This window comes from Helianthus annuus, chromosome 2 (assembly GCF_002127325.2).
Source record: "Helianthus annuus cultivar XRQ/B chromosome 2, HanXRQr2.0-SUNRISE, whole genome shotgun sequence".
NCBI classification, from domain to species: domain Eukaryota; kingdom Viridiplantae; phylum Streptophyta; class Magnoliopsida; order Asterales; family Asteraceae; genus Helianthus; species Helianthus annuus.
The window spans coordinates 337,745-344,990 of NC_035434.2; positions in this window are offsets into that span (position 1 = coordinate 337,745).

Consider the following 7,246-nt stretch of genomic DNA (forward strand, 5'->3'; position numbering starts at 1 on the left):
ATTGCCATTAACAATACGGGTGCTTCGTCTTCCTCGACGAGGTTTGAATGTTCTTGCACTTCGTCTTTCTCAGAACAGTCCTTCTTGTAGTGTCCAAACTTTTGACACTTAAAACATTGGATCTTACTTAGGTCGGTTCTCGCAAACTTCCTCCAATTTCTAGAACTTCCATTTCTAGGTCTAGATGTAGATCCTTCGTTTCTGGGACTTTGCCTATTTCCGTTGTTACGCCAATTTCCACGCGTCTGGTTAAATCTACCACGACCGCGGTTTCTAGATTGTCTTCCTCTAGTGTTATCCTGATGTGTGAACATAAGCCTATCTTGGCTTTCTCCTTGATTTCCTTTCTTTAACTTGAGTCGTTCTTCATACGTCTTTAGTCTTCCGACCGCTTCTTCCAGCGTCATAGTTTCTAGATCGGAGTATTGTTCCATGGAGGCAACGATTTGAGTAAACTTATCCGGTACGCCATTTAGGAGTTTGCGTACTAGACTCGGTTGACTCAATGTCGTTCCTACTTCAGTTGCTCGGGTAACGATACTATTAATCTTTGCGGTAAACGAATCAATAGTGTCGTCATCCTTCATTTGCAACAATTCAAATTCTGACAATAGCGTGTGCATACGCGCCTTTTGTACCCGATCAACACCAACGTGTCTGATGTAGTGCGTGGTACGATAAATGAAGATCAAACACGTTGATTCTACGAATACCCGTGTAGTTCTTCCCCAACCCCAAGATTCAACCCAAAGGGCACAGAATTTGAAGTGAAAAATCAGTTTTCTCAAAATTCAAGTCTGACCTTTCCATTATCTTTAGCAACATATAAATAGAGACTGAAATTCGAAAATGGGCCTAAAACACACTTGGGCCAAAAACTAGAACAAAACAAAAGTCCAAAAAACCCACTAAAAACATAAAACATAAAATAACTCATGGAAATAAGCGTTTTTTTGGCCCGGACGATGACCCAAACCGCCTGGTCGCACGTCCCAAACGGACCCCCGTAGCCCTACTTAGAGCCATTTTAGTGAGGCCCCTTTTGTTACGCGGTCTTGGGCCTCCAAATACAAAATAGCCCGCTCCTCTACACTTGGGCCTGCATCAGTGTCTAACCTTTAGATTATCCCAAATCTCTTTTGCAGTTTTAAAACTTGCAACTTGCAATACAACGTCTTCTGGTATTGCTTGAAACAGATATGCAATTGCAGACTTATCTTTCTTAGTGTCTACCGTTGCATTTTCTGCCGGTTCAATCGTTTCCCACAAACCATTCGCTTCAAGAATCGTCTTGATACGAATAGCCCAAACCGTATAGTTTATTGGTTTCAGAATCGGACACTGAAACTGGGAAAGAGAATTTCCTTCTTTCTGTATTATTATCGGACTTTGTCCGGATGTTCCTGACATATCTTCCTGCCGAATAATCTTCACTTCTAATAACTTTCTTTTGGTTTCAATGGATCTTAATAACCCCGATTACCCGACTCGTGTAATAATCAAACAACCACAACCAAACTAATTCGCACTAAAACCCCGGAATCAAAACCAAAACCTAGATTCCTAACCGTTCGGTTCGACCGACTTCCCTAGAACTGAAAATAAAATTCTGAAATGAAACTTTTGCGAATTAAAACGAAATTGAAACCTGATCGCGAATTCCCTGCGATGCCTTGCGATTCCCACGCTCAGAGCCTGATGCTCTGATACCAATTTGTTGGCCCGAACTGGATCTTGATCTCTAAATGAGCGTGATAAACTTTGAATAACAATAACTTGTAATAATCGAATGAACGTATACAAATCGAATTGAGAGTGTAAGTTACAAATGAATCTATATGTCCCTATTTATAGTTTTTCTACGGGTACGAGTGAATGGTTGCGTCTCTTCGTGAAAGGACACGTCTCTTGGATGTATGGTTGTGATTGAATCATGAAGAGGTGCGATAAATCTTGTCCACTCGATCCAACAGTCGCGTCTGTCCCTTTGTTGCCTTGTACCGGTTCGGTATTGATGTGTGTGTGTAGACACACCTTTTCGAATATGATGGTAGTTACCATCTTACATGTTGACAACCTTGGTCCTTCAACTTCATAACCGCCATATGTAATATTAATTCTAATTGTCTAACTAAGTATGTGATGTTAAGAGATTAACCGGTTTCAAAGAAGAGAAGAGTGCTAGGGTGAAAAAGTTGGAAGCTCAGAATGCTGTGAATTTGTCTCCGAAGAAGTCTAGAGTGGTAGATGAGGAGGGATATGAAATGGTTAATCGAAGAAATCAAATGGTAAATATATGAGGTGGGCTGGTAACAAGGAGCTGCAAGGCAAGCAATGGAATAAATTTGGTGGTAAAGGCCAGCAAAAAGGAGATGTTAAAATAAGGATAGCAAATTGCAGCAAAAAGTGGAGAATTATAAGAAAACCCAGGCTGTTTTGGAGGAGCAGGAAAGAAATAGAAAGGGGATGGGAGTCAAAATCAAACAAGAATTCAAGGTTAAAAATGAGGGTAGCAGGAGTAATGCATTGGGGGGTTCTGGTAGTAGTGGGTTGAAGATGGAAAACAGTTTTGCAGCCTTGGATCAATGTGTGGAAGATGGTAATGGTGATGTTAAAATGATGTCTGAAGACAAGAACCAAGGTATTAACTCTCAACAGCAGGTAGACTCTAAAACCAAGGGCTTTCAGCGTCATCATAATCACTCCAAATCTCCTGCCTTGACCAAAAAACCTGTTACACCTTATACCACCAATCATAATTCAAATTCTATTGCTAAACCTTCCTCTATTCCTATTTCTTCTGACCTCTCTTCTAAGCCCTTTTCTTTCTGTCCTAATAATCACAATAATAATTCTCCTCAGAATATCACTCCTTCTAATAAAGTTCTTCCTCCTGATCCTCCTGTCTTGAATACCTTTTGTCCTAATATTGCTGATTCCAGTCTTGATGTTAACAGTTCCCTGATGGATATACTGATGACTAACCCTGTTTTGCAACAATGTAATTTGGACCTCAGTCAGGACCAAGTGAATGAGGTTATGGGGCTGGTAGTTAACAGAATAAAGTTGTCCAAAGAACTTGAATCAAAATGGAGCTTTGAGCAGTATAAGTTGTATGTTGATATGTGTGGAAGATACAACTTTAGTGAAGGCTTAAATGATGAAGAATTTAGTGAAGTCCAGTCGGATTATGAAGTTGATTCAGATGAGAATGAGGCTGCCCAAGATATGAAAATGGATGTAGAAATTCTTAGTCAAAATGCTCAGGCATTGAGCAGTTCTGAAGTAAAATGTAGCTCTTAATGGTGATGCAGAACTTAAATGTTTTATGCTGGAATGTTAGAGGTATTTGTAGTCCTTCTAGACAAGAGCAGGTTTTTTCTGTCCTTAATGACAATGATGTGGGTGTCTGCTGTCTTTTGGAGTCACATGTGAAGGGCCAGAACTTGGGAAATGTTTGTAGTAAAATTTTTCAAGGGTGGGAATGGTTTTCTAACAAATAGTTTTGTAGCAGTTGGGTGAGAATAATAATAGCATGAAGCCTAATCAGGTTGACATCATGGTGATTGAACATATTGATCAGGCTATTCACTGTTTTGTTAAACCTTTGAATGGCAAGCCTCCTTTCTTCTGTTCTTTTGTTTATGGCCATGTTCGTGCCCAAAGAAGGAAGCTCTTATGGCAAGATTTGGGAAGATTTGCTAGCACTGTTAATGGAGGGGCATGGGTTGTCTTAGGAGATTTCAATACAATCCCGGAACCTTCTGAAAAATCTATGGGTTCGTCTGTCATTACTTCTTCTATGGAGGATTTTAGAGAATGTTGTTCAGAGATCTGTATTGAAGACCTGCCGGCCACAGGAATGCAGTTTACATGGAATAAATCTCTGGGTAAAACTGATGGCTTGTTAAAAAAAACTTGATAGAGTTATGGGCAATGACGAGTTTATGAATGTTTTCTCTGATGTCATTACAAAATTCCTCCCCTTTTATCACTCGGACCATTCTCCTGCGTTGGTTTCTTTGAAAGGGTTGAAGAATTGGCAGCAAAGACCTTTCAAATTTATGAATTTTCTCTCTTCAAAATCTCAGTTCCTTCCTTTGGTTTCTGATGCATGGGAAAAGAATATAAGAGGCTGCCATATGTATTATGTGGTTAAGAAGCTTAAAGATTTGAAAAATCCTCTTAGAAGATTGGGTAGAGAACAGGGTAATCTAACTGAGAAAGTGAAGAATTTAACAAGTGAGTTGGGGGTTATTCAGGAGAACATGGTTAAAGATCCTCATAATCCGGAGAATAGGGAGGCTGAAGCTGTTTTTGTTAATTCTTTCAAACAAGCCATGGTTGATGAAGAATTGTTCTTAAAGCAAAAAGCTAAAGTCGGCTGGTTAAAAGCTGGGGATCACAATACTGCTTATTTCCATAAAGCAGTCAAAGGAAGGCAAAACAAAGCTAGAATTAATTCAATCCTGGACAAAGATGGTAACTTTATTGAAGGGCAGGTTGTTGGGGATGCTTTTGTTAAGCATTTTGAGAGTTTTATGGGAAAAGATGTTAAAGTTCAATGTATGAGAGACCCTACATCTCTGTTTTCTGCTAAGCTCCCTATGCATATTGCTGATGAGATGGTTAAACCTGTTTCTTATGAAGAAGTGAAGGCTGCTATGTTTGGTATTGATGACAATAAGGCTCCTGGCCCTGATGGGTATTCTTCTAAATTTTTTAAAGCAGCTTGGTCTGTTGTGGGAAAGGAGGTGTGTCAAGCCATACAAGAATTCTTTCATAATGGTAAGCTCCTTGCTGAAGTGAATGCTACAATCATCTCTTTAGTTCCTAAGTGTTCTAATCCTAGAAGTGTGGCTGATTTTAGACCCATTGCTTGTTACAATGTCCTTTATAAATGTATCACAAAGATAATATGCAATAGGCTGAAAGATCATCTTGGTTTGATTGTTGGAGAATGCCAGAGTGCCTTTATCCCAGGAAGACAAATAAGTGACAATATATTGCTAACTCAAGAACTCCTCAGGAATTATCATTTAAAGAGAAGGGAAGCTAGAGTCACTATGAAAATTGATTTACAAAAGGCCTATGATACAGTGAATCACAATTTTCTTGAAGCCTGTTTGAAGTTGTTTGGGTTCCATCCTTATATGGTAGCCTGGATTATGACGTGTATTAGATCCTCTGCTTATTCTATCAATGTTTATGGGTCATGTCATGGTTATTTTAAGGGGCTTAGAGGTCTAAGACAGGGTGATCCAATGTCACCCTATCTTTTCACTATTGTCATGGAGGTTCTCAACTTAATGATTCTAAGAAATATCCGTGAGCAAGGCAATTTTACCTATCATTGGGGATGCAAAGAATTGAAGATCACTCATGTCTGTTTTGCAGATGATTTATTGTTGTTTTCTCATGCTGATGTGTGTTCTGTGAAGATTCTTAAATCTGCTTTGGAGGAGTTTAGTAGTGTTTCAGGTCTGGTTCCTAATTTGAGTAAAAGTACTATGTACTTTGGCAATGTATCTAGGGTGACCCAAGAAAGAATCAAAGCTCTATTTCCATTTAATGTCGACTCTTTCCCTGTTAGATATTTGGGCATACCTCTGTTGGCTAAGAGACTATATTCAAAAGATTGCAGTGTGCTGATTGATAAAGTCAAGAAGAGATTAACTGACTGGAAGAACAAAGTTTTATCATTTGCTGGAAGATTACAGCTTGTGAGATCAGTGTTATCTTCTCTACATGTGTATTGGGCCTATATGTTTCTCTTGCCGATAAATGTTATTGAAGACATTGAAAGACTTATGAACAGATTCCTATGGGCCAATTCTGAATCTGCTAAAGGAAAGGTCAGAATCAGTTGGGACAAAGTCTGTTGTCCTAAATCTAGGGGGGGCTGGGTATTCGACCTTTGAGGGTTATTAATCAAACCCTGGTATCTAAACATATATGGAGTTTATTGTCCAAAAAAGAAACTATTTGGACAAAGTGGATATGGGTGAATAGATTAAAAGATAAGAATTTTTGGGAGATAGGTAATAAGGATGGTACATGTTGGAGCTAGAAAAGTATTTTGAGAATGAGTGATTCAATATGGCCTCATTGTGTGAAATTTTTGGGCGATGGGGCTGATACTTCTGTTTGGTATGACATGTGGTGTCCTCTTAGTCCCCTTTGCAAGTTTGTGACTGTTAGAGACATAAACAGAGCTGGGCTTTCAACTGGGTGTACTATGAATAAAATTTTAGTTAATGGGGTGTAGAAATGGCCGGAGGAATTGAGGCAGAAGTATCCTTGTTTGTTTTCTATGGAAATGCCTACTTTGGTTGATGGTAAAAATGATAGTTTAATGTGGAAGACTAGGGAGGGCAAACATGTTAGCTTTTCCACTCATGAGGATTTTAAGATTTGTGCAGCCAGAGACAGTTTGTTCAGTGGGCTAAAGTGGTCTGGTTCAGTCAATCTATTCCCAGGCATGCTTTCATATTGTGGTTAGCTTTTCAAGAAAGGCTTTTGACCTAGGTGTTAGGGGAGGATTTTTGAACAATCCATTATCCTTAATTATTGTTGGGTTTGGTGATCCTTACTTCTGTGTTAATTAGTGATCCGCAGAAGTGCTTCAGGATCAGGATCATGGATCATCCTAAGGATCCTTATACTAAATATTGTCTACTTTGAATATGGTATTATTCTGCAGGAGTACCAGCTTGGACTTGGTCTTGGCAACGTTCCTGGAGAATATTCCACGTTTATTCCGCACGTGCTTGGCCGGAAGTGGACGTTATGGAGTCGTGGTGGACTTGCATGATTTGCGGAATGTTAGTTAGTGTGGTTATTTTTCTATTTTAAAGGGGTAGCGAGCTAATTAGAAAACACTTGGCTATTTTTGGCTACACACACTCGTGCAACTGCTCTCACCAGCTCTCGGCGAAACACTTAGCAATTTCACACATTTTTTACACGATACACTATAGTGATCCTTGTACTTAGCTCGCTATCATCCGAAGTTGTAACACGTTTATTGTTTAATTTGAGTTGGTGATCGGTAGTTTCCATCACACGAGGTTTTTATGCCAGAGATCATTTATTGATCAAGGGCTTTTTCCTCGTATAAATCTTTGTGTCACTTGTGCATTTCATTTCTGAGTGATCCTTATTGTTATTCTTCAATTCAAGCATCATACCTCACTACAGAAAGTTTGGTTACATTGTCTTAGCTTGATTTTTGACCAAAACAGTT